Genomic DNA, 20,027 nt, shown 5'->3' on the forward strand with positions numbered 1-20,027 from the left:
TAATTTTGATTTTTCTGCTGGAGTCATTTGTGAGGGTTCAAAACCTGCAGTATAGAAAAGCACAAAATTTAAAAATAAAGCATTAAATATAAATCGGTCACATACTAAAAAGAGGTAACATTATTAGCCAATCTATGGTTGCAGATTCAAATATGAGCAGGGGTCAGCCGTAGCCGTTAACCCAAACATCTCTTTGCTAAACTTTAGATTTCATATGCTCTCTTTCGGCTTTATTGGGCTTATTTTGGCTGAGCGCATGTGAATAAGCTTGGTTTCTCTAAGAAGATTTTGTGTTTTGCTACATTATCAAATTGCATGTTTTTACATTACATTTGTTCATTCCGACTAAGATATTAAATTAGAATTATGCGTAAGTTACCTCAAAATGCTTAGATCTGAAAACTAGAGTCTGTTTAATAATGAAAGTAATAAAACGCACCGACAGTCCGCAATAAATTTGAATTCGCTTAGCAAACATTAGCTGCTTCAACTTTGGCGTATTCTTTACCATATAACAAATAATATGATTGATGAAAACAATTGAAACATCAGAAATTGGGTCAACAATTGTGTATATCATTTTTATGGCGATATATGTGAGAATCTTATATCTAAGCTTAGGCCCTATGCCAGTGGCGTTATGCGAAAACTAAGTAAGTGAAACTTTCAAGAATAGAGTAAAACACTTATTTAAATTACATAATATCATTTTATTCTAATTATTGATTAAGGAAATAATATTTTAGTCACGTGCCGGCTGATGAGGCTCTGCGTGCTGACTGTGGCAGGCGTGCCATAGGTGCGCCATCACTGTTTTAGAATTATAGAATCATAATACATGTCTTTGAGATTCCCATACGAGTTTCCGTTTGTGATCATTTCCCCCCTATATTTGTGTTCAATATTTTTTAAAGAATAATTATTATCGAAGTAGCAATTGAGTATTCGAAATTTGTGTGTATGGCAATACATGCCTACATTGCACGACACTCACCTTTTCCATATTTAGTTTGTACATTCAACACTAGATGGCAGCACTGTTAGACTTGGACAGTGCTTGGAATCCATTGAAGTTTTGGTAACATTTATTGTAATGTTTCTCTATCTTTTTACTCTTGAAGTAGCTTAGTAAAATTATTCATGTGCTCCTTAAATATTATATCTGATTATTAGAATAATTACCCTAATGAAAGGGTTGCCAATTTTTTTTCCGCTTGCTTGTGGAGCCCATATACATAGGATGTAGGATGTTAGTAATAAAGATGTAGACCACTTCTAAATGAAATATTTATGTATAAGTTACTAAAAGATAAAAATAAAAAAAAATTCCAATGTAATAAAAAGAAACTGTAAAATATTTTCTTATCTAATGCCAAAGGAAAAAAAAAATCTAATGTGGATCCACTAATGTGTGTGTTAAAAAAATCTAGTGTGGATACCACATGACTTGTACCGCCTATTAAATTACATGTACTTTTCTGCTGCACTTCATTTAAAGTTATTTCCTCGAATTACTCTAACTTAGTTAACAAGACAATTTAAAGCGAATTGGAATGGCTGACGAGTCACAAAACAAGTCAAAAATGATATCATTGCAAATTTTGAGCCGTACGGGAGTAAAAGTTCTTATAATTTTATTTTTTCGTTACGAGTATAAAACTTTCCCAGATATACTTACAGGAACATATACCGTATTAAAAGATATATTTCGTTATTTTTCGAGAAACAATTTATTTTTAAATCGATTTTGCCGAAGCATAAATATTTCAGTCATTTAAAAATCTTCTGTAATTGGAAATATGTGACTACGGGCAATATTGCGAAAATATATGTCGAACAAGAACTTTCAAGCCGGGTAACGGGTTGGATATATATGTGATGTACCAGCTTTTGTACGGAATAAATAGATTGGTGAAGAATCATAGATGTAGTCGTAGCTTAAATTATCAGACAATAAGTTTAAAAAACAGGATCCATTTAGTATTGGTCAGGAGAAATAGCAGTTACAAAAATCATATTTCCGGAGTAAATAAAAAAGAATTACTAATAAATTTTTGCATGAAGTTTACTGCATCGTTACATTAAAGAAAAAGACCCGATATTCCTTTGCGAGTCCCTTTATAGCCTCTGGAAAGGCGGAGCTTCCAAGAAATGACGTCAGCCTCGTCAGCCATTCCAGTTCGCTTTAAATATCTCCAGAACATTCTATAACTGTACGTGTAGAAAAGGCGGGAAAAACAACTTGACTACGGGGCTGTGGATTTAATTCCACGTACTTTCAAATAAGCGACCGTCGCCATTAAAAATGAAAAGAACATACAGTTAGAATTTTAAGTATATTCTTGACTATGGAACTTTATTATTATATACATATATACATATATATATATATATATATATATATATATATATACATATATACATATATATATATATATATATATATATATATATACATATATACATATATACATATATATATATATATATATATATACATATATACATATATACATATATACATATATATATATATATATATATATATATATATATACATATATACATATATATATATATATATATATATATATTGTTATAATCGACTGCAATAAAAAGGATAGGTGCACAACTAGATGTTATAGCAGTCCCATGTTCCGACATTCTGCGGCTAATCGTTTTTGTGTTATGCGAGATACATATATACATATATACGTACAGATGTCACGAAAAAAAAAATCCCGTTTGAATTCCCTTTCAATCCATTTTACAGTCGGTTTTGAAAAAAGATTCCTTTTTTCTTTCCGTAAAAAACTGACTTTTTCTACATTCATTGGTGCTTTAACTTACTATTGTTTCCTGGAGAATCTTCTACGGACGGAATTTTTTCTCGCCTTTAATTAACGGAGAATCTAAAAAATAATAGTATCAAATTTCCGAACTTTTTTATGATATTAGTTGATTTTATTATTAGTAGTATGATCACGAACCTCTTAGTTCATATTACTTATGTTTCTGTGAGTTGTTTCCCGTGTTCGGGTGAATAACGTGAAATGTTTTTTTTTCTGTGGTTTTTGCTTCATTTCCTTCGTTAAGAACACACAATTTGTTGTTATCAGTAGCTGGTTATTATTATCCAAGCTACTATAAAGTGATTCCTTCGGGATGTATGACGATCAGTACTCTTAGCGAGCAGTATTTCTGAGAATTCGAACAAACACCACTGTGACTTCTCTAAAGTGACCACGTCTGCAGAAGACCACAATAATCTGGAACCGCAAGGGGTCCTATTACAGAGCATTCACTCCAGATAGAAGCGCTGCAGCGGAATGAGTATCTCTGCTCTTGCATAATTCTAACAATTTTCGACAGATGGCAGCACTATGTAATGATAGAGTCCTTCCTTCTCGGACGAAGTACTAAGGCGTTGGCTTACAGAGTACCTTTGCTTAATTATGCAATTACCTCCACATCATCGTTAATAAATATGAATTAAATCAATGAGCAGTAGCTAACGAAAAAGAACCGTTGCGGGTTTAAAGATCCAAGAGATGGATAAGAAGCCCTCGGAGAACCATGGTGGTAGGAAATAAACTTCTTACCTCCATGCGAAAAACTGCGATTCTGATCATTTCATGAACTCGACCCGCCAGCGTCTGAGGTTCGAATTTTGGTGAACGGGCATTTTCGTGGTTTTCTCGTGTATAATGTGGGTACGAGCAGATTTCCAGTAAAAAGTCGTCTACGGAGCAACCCTCCCTTGCCTTGCAGTGCCTACAGGCGGAACCACTTAATAAATAAATAAGAAGCTTTTCTCAACTCTTTAACTCGTTTAGAAAAAATTTTAGCAATACACTTATATTAAAATTATTAAATTTTAATTTATCTCTTTACATTTTATTTAATTTTAATTATTTAATTACTTTAACTCTTAATTATTTAAATAAATAATAATTAATTTTTATTTAATTAAATAATGATTGATAAATATTATGAATATTAATTAAATAATTATTAATTAATTTGATAATAATTCCCTATTTAATTTTTAAATTATCAATCATTTTAACTTCTGTTCATCTTTGCTGACGGTCTTCCATAACGCTCCGGCACTTCTAATTTTAGAAATTAAGCCCCGAGATAAAATATTTAAAGAAATCATCATTAGATTTAAACAGCTGCATTCTCTTGTTATATCTTTTTTTATTCCATCAAAACTTCTGTATGAAAATAACGAATGTCAATTAAATTATGATTACGCTGACATTAATAAGAATTCCTTGTTAAGAGAGAAGTAGTTCAAGAGTTTTAGTTTCGTTATTGCTATGGAAAACGAAACAGCAACGTGGAAATTTGGTCATTTTGAATTCATGCATCTTATTCTGAAGTACAATGACCACAACAAAGTTTCAAATATTGTAATACAAATGCGAAATTTCTTGAAACTGCTGTAAATGTTGTTAATTGTGAGAAGATTTTTCTGAATAAAAATCATTTTAAAAGTATTTAAGAATTACAAATATTTATTGTTCATTTAAGAAATCTTATCTACACAACAGCAAATGAAGCAATCATATAGATCTCTAGGATGTCGTCAATGATTTGCTAACACACATGCACATCACACACACAAAAAAAAAAAAAAAAAAATTGTCTGAAAGTTTTCAGATTTTATATTACGCCCAGAGAAGTATTTTTATTATTTACACACACACGTTTCGAAAGCATTTGGGCTAATATCCCTTTGGGAAAAAAATATTTAAAAACAGCATTTCTTTAGAATTTCCTATAGAGAAAATCGCGCTCTGGGGATAAATTTTTTTTTTTTTTTTTTTTTTTTTTTTTCGTACAGTGTTGCTATTGTTTGCTTTGAAATCGTCGAGATTTTTAACCAAAAATTCGTTAAAGTTTTACAAAATATGAAATAGACAATAAAACAAACTCGAAATTCCAAATTTGACCTTCTAGTTGCTCATATTTGACTCGAGAACTACGCTATTCAAAATTTGATGGCTCTAGGTACCGCTTTTTTCACAATGCGAGAAACATAGATACATTTATGCAGATTCTAGCAGACTAAAATATAGTGCAAGACCAAAATATTTGGTAGCAACAGTTTGAAAAGTAATATAACGCTTTTATTGATTCAACGCAAAATGTCGTTTCGAGACTAATAGCCGTTCTGGGCTAACGACTCTCTCGGCTAAAAAACAACAAAACAATAATATAATTTTAGAATATTGGAATTAATCTTTTTTCATCAAAACTAAGCGTAGAATTTTAATTAAGGCGAGTTAAAGTTATTTCAGGAAAAGTTATTTTAACTTTTTTTAGTTATGTTTTACATAGTAAGAGGAGCGGTTAATTCAGCAACCGCTCCTGGAGACAAAAGATGCTACTACTTAACGTTCCGGACAGAGTCGTAGCTAGGGTTTTCAGCGCCCAGGGACAACTGAAGATTTCGCGCCCCCTACTGCTTGCCAAGGATGGAAAACATTTAATTCTAAAATATCGTAACATCAGTTTGGCGCCCCTTGGATTCTGCGCCCGGGAACAGATGACACCCTTGTCCCCCCTCTAGCTACGCCCCTGGTTCCGGATGATGAGAAGATCTGCTTTTGATGCATAGGTCCTCACCTACAGCTTTCGAGCCCCTTCATTTGCTTCACTTCATGTTGGTAAGCTGGCTGGTATTCACAAATATGAAGAAAATCGGTTCTGTTACCTTGTTCAAACATCGACAGTCTGAGCTGCAGAATTCCTTTGCACGTTTTCTTACATATTTGTTTAGATATTAGACAAGAACAAATGCTAGGTTGGAAATGTCCTATAATACGAATTGAGTAAAAAACGAACTTATGATGAAATTTTGCAGCGAAAATTTTCCTTTTGATGATTTTTTTATAAATTCTCAAATAGGTACTTATCGGTTTTACCAGTGGTCAAAGTACCAAGTTTAGGGGCATTGCAAAAAGCAGTGTATTTAAATAATGAAATTTTAATGGATATGTGGAAAAAGTACATTCTAATTCGTCAAAAACCATGAATCTGTACTTTTGGTTTCAATTACGTGCATTGCAATAAAAAGTAACCCCTGATGTAAAGGTATTTTGATTCAAATCTTTTCTAATTCTGCAATCGAAGATAAAATAAACTATTTTGTATTCATGTCTAAAATCGTAATGAATTAAACTCCGTTACGAGTTATCAATTCTTATACAATTGGTTAAAATCTATTTTTCTGATGTTACTGTGGAGGAAATAATTATTAAACAAGTCAATTAAAATAATATGATGAAAACAAACAGAATATATTTCACTTGCATTTTAGAATTCGGATGTGTCTTGCATATTTACAAAAAATTGTGAGTTAAAATTATAGAACGCTCACAACTTGTTCCATTTTTCAGGTTTAAACCCAATTTCATTTTTCGGATAACGCGAAGTACCTATATAGAGACTATCTGGAAGATGGATGTGTTCATTGAGAAATTTCTAAGAAAAGTGGCTTGTTTTTGTATTACTGATAGGTAAATCAGCAGAAAGCATCCATGCAGCCAGCTCATTCGACAGGATGCGAACTCGACTTAAATGACCAGTGTTCTTCGGTCTTGACCTCTCGGCCACTGATTAGGATTACGAATTCTGTGGGAAGTTATATATGTATAGAATTAAATAGCATCAGAAGGACTTGTACTGAGTAATATTATAAAACTGAGTTTTTAGCTTTTATTCGATACTGAAATTATAAATTTTACAAAATTAATATTTTTTAAATCGTTTACGATGATACACATTTTTTAAGTATTCTGTGCTACTGTAAATATTAAAAAATTAATAGAATGTTAAAAAATACTTCATTATTTTTCTAGGAATATTGTAGTTATTTCTTTTATTTTTCAACAGGCAGTGTAGTTTAGAAATTTAAAAGAAAAGTTGATTGCAGCACTAGAAAGTTTACGCGTATATGTTTATTTTGGCACATATTCAGTGGGCATGTGGCATCTTGGAAAAAGTTCGCTTTAAATCGTCTTGCTTTCTAGTTTGTGGGTTTGTTTGCTTTTCGATATGGCTTGGAAATCGGAATTTGTCTGCTGTGAGTGTGGAATACATCTAACAGTTTACCTTTTTTCACTGCAACAATTTGACATTTTGTGGTGGAAGACTGACTTTTTCGAAGATAATATTGGATTTCATGAATGAAGTATTTCAAGTAAATTTTTATTATTTTATTTTATTATTTATACATCATTATAGTTTTCCTAAATTTCTATTACATGCCATAGTGTGCTACTTAGATGTGCGTCACAAATGCTGCAATTGAATTAAATATGTTTATATCGAATTAAATGCTGAGGGATTAGGATCACTCAGTCATTAGGATCACTCTCTCTGACATACAAAATCAAAGGGCACCTTTTTATGGCAATCCCCCGGATATAACAAAGGAACATTTTAGTATATTTAATCTTATTTTATCATGGCATCGCTGCATGGAATTTTATCATGGCATTTATTTATTTTTAAATGGCATTGCGCTATGGCGAACACATTTATAACGATACCCCGGATATAACGAACGAACGTTCTGGTCCTATCTAATTCCCTATACATTTAATCTTATTTTATACGCCCCACCCCCGTTGCAGCGAGCTCGTTCATAAAGAAGGAACCTGGTGGTCTCATTCAATTTCCTGTACACTTACTTTATAAAGCATTTCGCTGTAGCGAACCTTTTCATAAAGAACGAACTTTTCTTTCTTTCGTAATTTCGTGTATATTTAATCTTATTTTATGTGGCGAACTACAGCGCACTACAGTTCGCACTACAGCGAACCTGTTTAAAATGAACTCTCGGATATAACAAGTGTACTTTTTGCTTTCATCTAATTTCTGATACTCTTAATTTTATCTTGTAAGGCACTCTGTTGTAGGCAATTGTTTATAACGAGTCCCGCATATAACGAATGAACTCCTTGGTCTCATCCAACTTCTATATACAGGGTGGTTATAATTAAAGTTCCACTTTGAAATGGTCATAAAAGGAAAACTACTGGACCAGATATTATCATACTTCGTAATCGTATAAAGGACGTAATGAAAATTTGTTTTCCGAGGGAAAAAAGTTTAAAAACTCACCACCAGAGGGAAATGGCGCTGTATGCAATATTGTTAAACGAAATAAGATATGAAGACATTGTGGTGTTGCTGGCCGTGATCGTATAAAAGTAATTATACTAAGAGTATCAAATGCGAATTAATTCCGCGTAAATCGTTAATCTAAAAATTTAGTGGTTAGTACATTGCATGATTATTAATAATAAGAATCAAATGACTTACCCAATAAGGCATGCATGAATCAGTATCTCTCTTTTAAATATACATTTATTAACTCACAAAACACACATTTCTTGATTAACCTATATAAATCACAAAAATACTTTTCTTGATTAGCCTATATTCGATATGTTATAAGAAAAAAACACATTCATGAATGCCCTGCGGCATGTGCTACTCGTTAGTCCGATGGGACTGTCACAGTGTTCATTTTTACGGTATATTGCAATTCCTAATCTTGCTGCATCAAAAACACATTGCTTATCAATATCTTGCAAGAAGCTTAATTAATATGCAGTGCACTTACTCGTGATAGAAGAGATCAAATTTCTAGCAGATAGGCTTGAAATTGGCGCACATAGTCGTCACTTCGAAACATCCAACTGTCGGGATTATACACGTTGAGTCACAGCACAGGAACAATTTTTACCTCGCAGCCTAATCAGTAAAGTTTACCTGATTTCTTATATTCTTCGTACAAGAACATATTTTCTCTCCATCCTTGAAAGTGTACTTTAGATCGAGTACCGTGGACGATGGCGAGAGCTGTGTGTGTGTGGCCCGAAGGCCCACACACTCGTTAACACGACGACAGGCAGAAAGAGAAAGACAAAACCAGTCCTTCCAGTTTTTATCCACTGCGATGCACGTGGCAGGGCGCGATAACAATTTAAGAATCGATACAGTCACCGTGTTCACTGTGAGAATTCTGTGTTCTCACATTCCCTCCGGCCGAAGAAAAAAAATTTGTCATCCTGACAGTGTATAATCACTGGACAAATGAAATGCCTCTCTGCTGGATACACTTGAACTTTCGTCAGCATCACATACACATTTCACACCAATCTTTATATCACTTGCAAAGGCACTGCACTTTATCATTTCGTTAGCACTATATAAACATTTCACATTACACGCACACAGTTGAGCTCTCGTATGCACTATACACACATAATTCACATTAATTTTTCACATTGCTTGGGAAAAAAAACACAGCACTTTAAACACTTTGTGATACACATTTTTACATTCTTAAATTAGTATTATTCTTTTACGTACTCATGCATGTCTACTCTTACCTAAAATATCACCACAGATGCGATTCCAGGCAATGAAAATTTGGCACTTACGATACATAATTTACAATTCACATATGATTAAATATCCAATTAATCACTTAAACTAAGAACATTTGCATTATCAATTTTGATGGAACTCCTCTTAACCATTGTTTACCTTATTTCATTCTTTACATTTTAGAATCACATTCACTATTTCATAACATAGCTACTTTTATCATTTGATCATATTCATTTTACATATACATTTCATATACCAATATGTCATGACATTGTTACAAGCTACATTGAGACCCTGCATAGTACAATTCAATTCTTCTGGTATATGAACCAGCCAACTCTACCAAAATCGTGCAATTAGCGCTTTATTACACTAAATTGACCCATACCACACATGATCATCATTCATTATCTAGCTTGTACACCTGCTACATTCTTATCATAATCACAACTTCTTTACACTTTTTTTTTTTTTTTTTTTTTTGATTTGCTGATCTACAATTTACAATTGTGTTACACTCCTAGTCCTCATTTCGTGTTGAATCTATTCTTGAAGGATTTTGTAAAAACAATTTACTTACGTGAACTTTAGTGGTTTTATTCTCTAACTGTATTATATAATTATCATTTCGTAGCTTTTTTATGATCTCATATGGCCCCTTGTATTTTGGATGTAACACCCTTCTATCAGTAAATTCCTGCATAAAAACTTTATCCCCTGATTTCAATTCTGGGAAATTCAAAAATTTCTCCCTTTCAAATATTTTTTTGCACAATTAAAGTATTCATCCTCATTTAATTTTACTTGTTGCTTATCTCTACTCAATTGTTGCTTTATTCTTTTGGAATATTCCTGGAAATCTTCTGCTAATTTAAGAGGATCATTGCTATCTATGGGAGTATTTAATGTTCTACCAAAAAATAGTTCTGCTGGTGAAAATTGAGTTACAGAATGTTTAGCATTATTATAATACAGTTTAAACATCAATACTTTTTGTGGCCATTCAAATATTTTGTTTGATATTGCTGCAATTGATTCTTTCATTACCCTGTGAACTCTTTCAATCAACCCATTGGACTGTGGATAATAAATTGAACTTTTTCTGTGTTCTATTTTAAGCGATTTTAAAAATTGATTAAATTCTGCGGAACAAAAGTAGGAACCGTTGTCTGATAACAAAATTTTGGGAATGCCAAATCTGGCAAAATAATCATTTAAAGATTTTATGATGGATTGAGAAGTGCAGTTGTTTAACGGAGCTGTTTCCAAATATCTGGAATAATGATCAATGATAGTGAGTACATAAAACTTATTATCTATGGATCTTGGCAGTTTACCAACTATGTCTATAGCTATCATCTCTCCAGGAGCAAGATCTTTCTTAGGAATTAGACGTGGCAGAGTGTTGTGAGGTCTAGACTTATTTTGTAAGCAATCTGAACAATTTTCTACAAAACGTTTCGTATCACTGTACATACCCTTCCAATAATACTTTGCCTTTACAAACTCATATGTCTTTTGAATACCAAAGTGAGGCGCATGAACTGTCTGTAATACATCTTTAATTAATGCCTTAGGAATTGGAATTTTATTCTGGATACTTCTGTCTTTCTTTCTCATATTTACTGGTTTTTAATTTTATCATTACTACATCTGTATGACTATCAATAAAATATTGTTCTACACTTTCTTTGTGGTTATCCTGTAATTTTTTTATAATTGATTTTATGTCTGGATCACTTTGCTGTTTACTAATTATATTTTGAATAGACAAATTATCATTGGTCTTAAATATATTTACATTGTTTACCACTACATCCTCTGAAACTCTTGACAAGTAGTCTGCTGGGTTTTTTAAACCAGGAATATGCTCCATCGTGTATTGAAATTCCTGTAAATATAACAACCAGCGTGCTACAATATCTGGCTGTTTGTCAAGACTAATATGGAAAGTCAAAGGTTTAGCATCCGTTAATATTATAAATTTTTTCCCATACAGATGTTCGTGAAATTGCTTTACTGATCTGAAGATTGCATAAAGTTCTCTCCTAATTGAAGGATATCTAGCCTCAGCAGGTGTTAAAATTTTTGAGCAAAATTGTACTGGGAAAAACTTATCATCATTTTTTTGCATTAATATGCCACAAATGGCTGATCTAGAAGCATCGGTTACTAAATATAAAGGTTTATCATTTTCTATGTTTTTTATTGTGGGTTTTTCTAAAATTAATTCTTGTATTTTATCTAATGCATTTTGGCATCTCTCGTTCCACACGAATGGTATATTCTTTCTTGTTAAATTTACTATTGGCTTGACGATTTCTGCATAATTAAAAATTAAGTGTCGAAAATAATTTACCATGCCTATGAATGTTTGAACCTCTTTCACATTTCTTGGCCTAGGAAATTTGGCTACTTTCTGAATATTCTCCTCTGAAGGAGCAAAACCATTCTTATTAACCGAAAAACCTAAATACGTAATCTCTTGTTTACATAACTGCAATTTGGCTGGGTCTAATGTTAAATTAAATTTTTTTAACTTGTCAAACACCTTTTGTAAAATAATTACTAGTTCATTTATACTGTTAGCTGCAACAATTATGTCATCTAGAAAATATTGTAAATTTGGACCCTGCAATTCACCTAAACATTTTGATATTAGAGTATGGAAATAAGCAGATGAATTTTTTGCACCAAAAGGTAACCGAGTTGGTTGAAAATTGCCAAGTTCCGTGCAAAAGGCTAATTTTTCTTTATCTTTCTGATCTAACTTTATTTGAAAAAATGCTGACTTAAGATCTAGCACACAATAATAACTTTTACCTGCTATATTATGCAAAATATCTGAAATCTTAGGTAGACATATTTGATATGATTCAGTTATGCAATTTAGCAATCTATAATCTACTGCCATTCTAAATTTTAATTTGCTAGGATCAGTATTAGGTGGTGCTTTCTTTTTGACAAAAATTACTGGAAAACTGTAACTCGATGTCGATGGCTCTATAATACCTGCTTCTAACAATTTGGCTATCTCCTCTTGGGCATATTTTTTAGCAATGCGAGGAATAGTGTATGGTCTAGTTTGAATTGGAAAGTTATGTAATAAATTAAATTGTGGCACGACAGCATCAGTCTCACCCAGAGTGGTGTAAGATTTTGAAAACACAGCAGAATTTTTCATGAGCATTTCAATCATCTTATTTTTTTGTTCTGCTTCTAAATGACTTAAATCAAAATCATCTGGGCTTAATTCCTCCTTTCTTAATTTTTTAATTTCTTTTAAAGTTATATGGTTAATCTGCAAATTTTGTTGCTCTCTAGGTTTTTCAAATTGTTTTTCTTCGACTTTATATACCTTACCAATCTTTTCACCCTTTCTTAGAATAATTGCGGAATTGGAATTGTTTTCAATTATGGTGAATATATATTGCCTGTCACTTATCTCATGAATTGAATCAGTCATACCTATCTTGCCCACTTTTCGCCTGTCTGGTGAGAACATTATTTGCTTTTCTTTCTGCATATTAATTGGAATGCTTAACTTTACTATCTCTGCTGTATTTGGCGCAATTCTGGTATTCAATACTACTCTTACAATACCCGACTCCTCTGGTCTACTATTCTTGTCTACCTTTTTTGCATTAATATTAGTACAGTTTTTTCTTTTGTCCAAAAGATCAAAATATGTGTTATCAATGATTAACTGACTTTTATCTGCATCTATAAGTATCTTGTTTTTTTGAATGAAATCATACCCTAAGATCATTTGATAATTTGTGTTCCAATTATGTTGTGTAACAAAAAATTGGTTGGCAAGCCATTTATTTCCTAAACGAAATTTTAAGTTTACAGCAGATAAATATGGGATAGTAGCATTATTTAGCGTATGTATTCTTACAGATCTGCTTAAGTAATGAATCTTTGTGTAATTTTTTATTACTTGCAAGGTGTCTGGCTGTATTAAGCTTAAATTTGCACCTGTATCAAGTAATGCCTCTACCACGAAGTCGCCAAATTTGATTTCTATTACTGGTAATTCTGTGATACTATTAGTCTGGCAAGAAGCTACCAACTTTTGTTCATTACTTTCTTTAATTTTGTGTCGGAATCTTTCATGTGTATTTGGCCTATTTGAGTTCCTTATTTTCTTACTTTTGTCTTGTTTCCCCCAAATTTTTTTATGGGCACTCGAGTAATACTTTGTGTATCTGGGAGATCTGCAAGTACCCTTCATTAGTTTAAATTATTTCTACGAGTATTGTATCTTCTGTATTGTGGCCTATTTCTATTACCGTTCTGTGGTCTATTACCTCGCGTGAAAGCATACTGACTATTGTATCTATTCCTTCTATTGATAAAGTTACCCCTATAAAAATTTCTTCTGTGGTTGTTTCTAGCCTGTCTATAATATTGAAAATTATTGTTTGAAGGAAAATAAGGACACTCTGTAGTCCAATGATTCTGTTGGCAAATATGACAAGTTTCTCTATTATTACTACTTTGTGTAGCATTATTGTCTAGTCTAGTTACATTGTTTACACTAACATTAGGTAAAATTTCATTAAATTTTTTTGACAAATCCTCAATGGCTCTATTATTTTGCATTTGTTGCATAATTAATGTATTTAATTCAGGTGAAAAATTATGTGTCTGTGAGCTACCAGAATCCTCCAATGCTTTTTCTATGTTCTTTGCCTGTTTAACAGCAGTAGCAAAATCAACAGGTCCTAGTTTTTTAACCTCCAGTCTTAAATCTGGTCTGAGAGCTTCTAAGAATTTTGAAAGCATTGCTTTTTGAGTGAGGTTATGTACCTCTTCACTCGAACTAGGATAGCACCCAAAATATTTTGTGGCATAAGTATTTACTTTTTCCGCTAAGTCCTCGACTGACTGATCTGGGGTCTGTCTAATTGAGTTAAAGTTATTTTGAATTGTGTCAAATGACTGAGATTTTGCAAATTTTTTACTTAGTAATGCTTTTAAATCATCAAATGACATATCTTTACACGATTCATTATCAATTACAAATTTTAATGCTTTACCCCTCAATTGAATTTTTAACACCAAACTTTTTCTGTTCTCATTCCAGTTCTCTAAATTTGCCATTTGGCATAACTGATCTAAAAAAATGTTATATTTTCGTCATGCTCCCCTGAAAAAGTAGGCAGAGCAGTAGCCAGACTCATATTCATTACATTATTTTTCTTAGCCATTCTGAATCAATTTACTATACTTTAGTACCACTCTAAATTACTATTATTATTACTTCTAATGTATAGTACATTCATAAATACACTATTGTAACTTATCGAAATTTTTCACATGGATACAAGTTATTACATACTCATTACCACACAATATGATATACATTCAGGAATAATTTCTTTAAATACTGACCAATTTTGAATTGATATTACCATTTTCACATATCTATTTTTTATCATTAAATTATTTCACATTAGCAGGAAACAGTCATATGGAATTCTATTTTTTTTATACATATGCAATTTTCAACTTAATCTTTCTTAATGATTCATATCAGATAATTACAAAATTTAAAATTTTATCCAATCATTACTAATATTCACCTATTTGATATCAGACATAATCACAAAATTCAAAATATTTAAGCAATTATCAATAGTATTCATACTGGAATCACATGTGTAGTTACATTTTTAGGCATAAGCATAAAATGATTCTCTACCTGAAATCAAACAGTTAAAACTTAAATTTTTTTTTTTTTTTTTTTGTCACGGCACTATAAAGTGGTGCCTTTATTATTATAATCCTGGTCACGGCACCATAAATGTGGTGTTGCTGGCCGTGATCGTATAAAAGTAATTATACTAAGAGTATCAAATGCGAATTAATTCCGCGTAAATCGTTAATCTAAAAATTTAGTGGTTAGTACATTGCATGATTATTAATAATAAGAATCAAATGACTTACCCAATAAGGCATGCATGAATCAGTATTTCTCTTTTAAATATACATTTATTAAATCACAAAAACACACATTTCTTGATTAACCTATATAAATCACAAAAATACTTTTCTTGATTAGCCTATATTCGATATGTTATAAGAAAAAAACACATTCATGAATGCCCTGCGGCATGTGCTACTCGTTAGTCCGACGGGACTGTCACAGCGTTCATTTTTACGGTATATTGCAATTCCTAATCTTGCTGCATCAAAAACACAGGACTTTAGATCGAGTACCGTGGACGATGGCGAGAGCTGTATGTGTGTGTGTGGCCCGAAGGCCCACACACTCGTTAACACGACGACAGGCAGAAAGAGAAAGACAAAACTAGTCCTTCCAGTTTTTATCCACTGCGATGCACGTGGCAGGGCGCGATAACAATTTAAGAATCGATACAGCCACCGTGTTCACTGTGAGAATTCTGTGTTCTCACAGACATCGGTTTCAAATAAGTTTAATCGTTTCTGAAACATGTTATACAAAGCATGTTCAACGTGGCGTCCACCATTTTCCGAAAGCAAGTTAAATCGTGTTACTGCATTCTCAACAGCAACGGATATGTCGGTGCATCGCATCTTTCAATTCCGCCAAATTGTTTAGATTATCACCATAAACAGTGTTTTTGAGATAACCCCATAGCCAAAAGTCACAGGGGTTGAGGTCTGGTGACCGGATGACCAAGAAGTGGGCGGGTGTCGGCTTATAATACGTTCATGTGTGAAATGTTGCCTAAATAACTGTGTGACACATGTACCAATGTGCGGTGGGGCCCCATCCTGCATAAAAATCGTGGTGTCTAAAATGCCACGTTGCTGCAGTTCAGGTATCACGAAGCGTCTTAACGTTGACGCTAGAAGCGAGCTGCAGTTACAATGCATGTAACAGGTCCAACTGCGACTGCTCTTCAAAGAAAAATGGTCCAATTATGAAACTAGCTGTCATACCATACCAAGAGCTGACTTTAGGAGAATTCACTGAAACTGGGTAGATAATATTAGCGATTTGTAAGAAACAGATTTTCGGATTGCGCACACTTTTGCGAGAGATTTGCGATCTCACAATCTCTAATTTGTGGTTTTCACGGACGGATTTCTCAGCTACACGGATGGCGCACTCGACTTTTATCGCCTTTAAATGTTAATTTTGCTGAGGTCAATGCTTCTTAATGGTATACAACATGTTAAACCCGTGTAACGAAAGATTAGTTAGATTCCGACCCTTATTTCGTTTAACAACATTGCATACATTTCCCCCCTGGTGATGAGATTTTGAGCTTTTGTTTTCGCGAAAAATAAATTCCTATGACCTCCTTTACACGAGTACCAAGTTTGATGATATTTTATACAGTAGTTTTCCTTTTATGACCGTTTCAAAGTAGAACTTTAATTAAAACCACCCTGTATTTAAACTTCACTGTATGCGACATCCCGCTATCATATGTTATGTGCGCATGCGGTGTGATGATACTGTTGGTTTTTAGTAAGCTCCTGAATGTTTCTTTCTGTTTTAATATTTATACTTTTCAGTCCAAAGGAGCAATTTGCCCTGAAGAACTATTAATTTCGTTTTTGACATTTTGCGTCGAAAACTTTACAAGGCTGTATCACTTTTCAAATCGTTACCACCATATATTATCGTTCTGTCTTATATTTAAAGAAATTAAATAAGGAAGAATCCGCATAAATGTATGCATATTTCTCGCATTGTAATGAAACAACGGTACCTAGAGCCATCAAAATTTGAATAACGTAGTCTTCCGTAGAATATGGGAATGTGGAAGCCCTAATTTGAATTTGAAATTTGTTTTATTATCGATTTCAGATTTTGTAACACTTCAACGAATTTTTGATTAAATAACTAAACGATTTCAAAGCGAGTAATGGCAACACTGTACAAAAAAAAAAAAAAAAAAAAAAAAAAAAAAAAAAAAATTATCTCCAGCGCATGAGACTCTGTATCGGAAATTTTAAAGATATGCTCATTCTAAAATTAATTTGCAATATTGTTGTTGAACTGAATTTTATAGTTTGAGTACGTTAAACATGATATTAATAAATAAAGGTAACACAACGTTAAAAAAAGGTCCCTTTGGACGTAATTTAAAATCTGAAACCTTTTTATTTTTTATTTTTTTTAAGGTTGTAATTTTACACATACGTGTTCGTAACTATGCAACCATTGTTGTAACTGTTTATAGCGTTAGAATGAGACTTTATCTTGTATTTATTTAAGAATGAGTGAATGTTTATACATATGATACTTTTGAGATAGTGTTATTCTTTGAAAATAAATTTGCATATCTATTTTGTATTATGTCAATTGTGAAAATAACTTTATTAATCAGATCACTTAGTTATTTGATATACTTGCGTGTTATATTGTTTAAATTCCCATTTTTCTTGCTTAACCTACTAAGACTAAAGTGGAGGATTTGGTCCGATATATGTTATATCATTTAAGGGAACGATTTTCCTAACTTTCAAGATATTAATTTTCTCCTGGCCAGTTACGCGGACGACACGGCTCCTGTTTGGAAGTCACGTTGCCCCGACCATGCATTGATCAAACTCCAAGAAAAGATCCCAATGATTAAGGACCGGTGTAGCCGCTGGAAAACCAGCATACAGCCCACCAGATCCAAGATTCTACTCATCAAGAAGTATCGGAAAAGAGCGAAAATCAGTCACACTCTTCGGCCGTCCTGTCCCAAGAGTCAGCAAGGCAAATTATCTTGGAGTCACACTCAATCATAACTTTACATGGAAAGATCATATGGCACAGGTTTGTGGAAAATCATACAGAATCATCTTTCAGTTGTTCTCCCTGCTCAAAAGTGAGAAGCTTTCTCTTCTTCTTCTGAAAAGACTTTTGCTTTCGACCATCTGGCCGATTTTGACTTATGCCTCCTCCGCCCGGGCTAATGTTAATGGAAAGGACTACAAGAGATTTCAAGTCGTCCAGAACAAGTTTCTGAGAATTATAACTGGTACACCCTACTTCGTTAGAAATAGAAGCCTCCACTCCGACTTAAAGTTAGAATCCATCAAGGAATATACAACTAGAATTAATGATAAGTTTTTTACTACATCGATTAGTAATAATCCTGCTAACTTCTCGGAAACTGAAAACTACGAGATTCTTTTCATACGCCCTTTCACCGCCTACCTCATTTGCATGAATCAAGCGGACCAATGAGAGAATAGATTGACCCCCTGGACTCGGCGAAAATGTATTTTCATATTTTATGCTCTATGGAATACTTCTGATGTAACCAACACAAAGAACGAATTTTTATAAACATTTTTAGTGGTTACTTTCTATATTTTGGACATTTCTTCCAGTATTCATGTGCGAAATGCTATTTCTGCCTTTTGAACTCTGGACTTCGCAACTGCCGCTGATCGGCTAGGTAGCCCCCAGATGCCTACAAATTCACAGATATTTATTCCCGCTCTTTAAGAGCTGACTGTCTGTTGTATATAATATAAATAGTGAACTTTTACTTGATTTTACTTTTGTTTGTATCCTGTATGTTTTACTTTGTACAGTAGTTGGCAAATTAGGATATTCGGTCTCGCCACCACCACCAGTCTCATGCGTTGCTTTCAAAACAGCAAAGCAATGGGCGAAGCGAAGCGAAGCAGCGGTATAATTCTTATATCACTCTTCAATTCTACCTCGTATGAAGAACTCTTATCTTCGAACTTCATCATATGTCAGGCCCAGTCGGGATTCTTTGAGGATATTGGCAAGAGCAGGAACGAATCATCCTGATGAATGATAGGTAAAACACCAAAGTATCACAGTCGAATCTGCGCAATTCATTTTTTCTTTAAAGATCAGATCGCTATGCACATGGAAGAACAACAGTTTCTTTCTCTTCGTGTACACAGCGATACGTTTTCGCTTAAAAAAAGTCAGATAATCACACACATACATCGAGCAAATTATGCATTACATATATTATATTCATTATACTATATAAGAGAATTATATATATATATGTGTGTGTGTGTGTGTGTGTGTGTGTAAAATATTAAAAAAAAAAAAAAAAAAATACGATGGCTTTGCTCTACGCGAACACGCAACCTCCAAATAACTTTCAGCAATTTAAGATGTTCCCCCCCCCCAAAACCTGTACCTTCTAGAATATACTAGCCTATTACGTAACCGCTACTATAAATACTGAGTATGCGCCATTTTTCAGTCATACTGCTTCCTAATACGGCTGCTACAAGACTCTGCGCTGCTCTGTCCATCTTTCCCTTCCTTTGTTAGAAATAATGATGACGCAGAAAGTTTAAATTCAATCATACTTAGTTAAAATCACTATTGATATGTAATTTAGAGAGTTTTATCTAAAAGGAAAATGATCTGCTAATTGGATTAAATAAAAATGGGCAGTTAAAAGCTAAATCAATTTGTCTCGTCATTTGGATTCCGCTTTACCGCTCTGCAAAAGCAATTCCTGAACTTTGATGCCAAGCTTCACCACGACTGCTAAAATATCACACACACACACACACACACGTGCATTACGTTCATTGTCCATAATATAAATGTGTATATTATAATGTGCATCGCCCATATTATGAATGACTTATATGTATTATATTCA

At 33.1% G+C, this 20,027-nt stretch overlaps 1 protein-coding gene across 1 annotated transcript in view; it reads left to right on the top strand.

Moving 5' to 3' along the window:
* The first annotated feature begins 7,081 nt into the window (after positions 1 to 7,081).
* LOC146997197 (uncharacterized) overlaps positions 7,082 to 20,027 on the top strand; it is a 919,946-nt gene continuing 907,000 nt past the window's right edge. Inside the window, exon 1 of the mRNA XM_085816963.1 lies at positions 7,082 to 7,213. The gene's annotated coding sequence lies outside the window, so the exon portion shown is untranslated. The remainder of the gene's footprint in view (positions 7,214 to 20,027) is intronic.

Source organism: Stegodyphus dumicola, chromosome 5, assembly GCF_044657685.1.
Source record: "Stegodyphus dumicola isolate Sdum_Otavi_A_Nest chromosome 5, ASM4465768v1".
NCBI classification, from domain to species: domain Eukaryota; kingdom Metazoa; phylum Arthropoda; class Arachnida; order Araneae; family Eresidae; genus Stegodyphus; species Stegodyphus dumicola.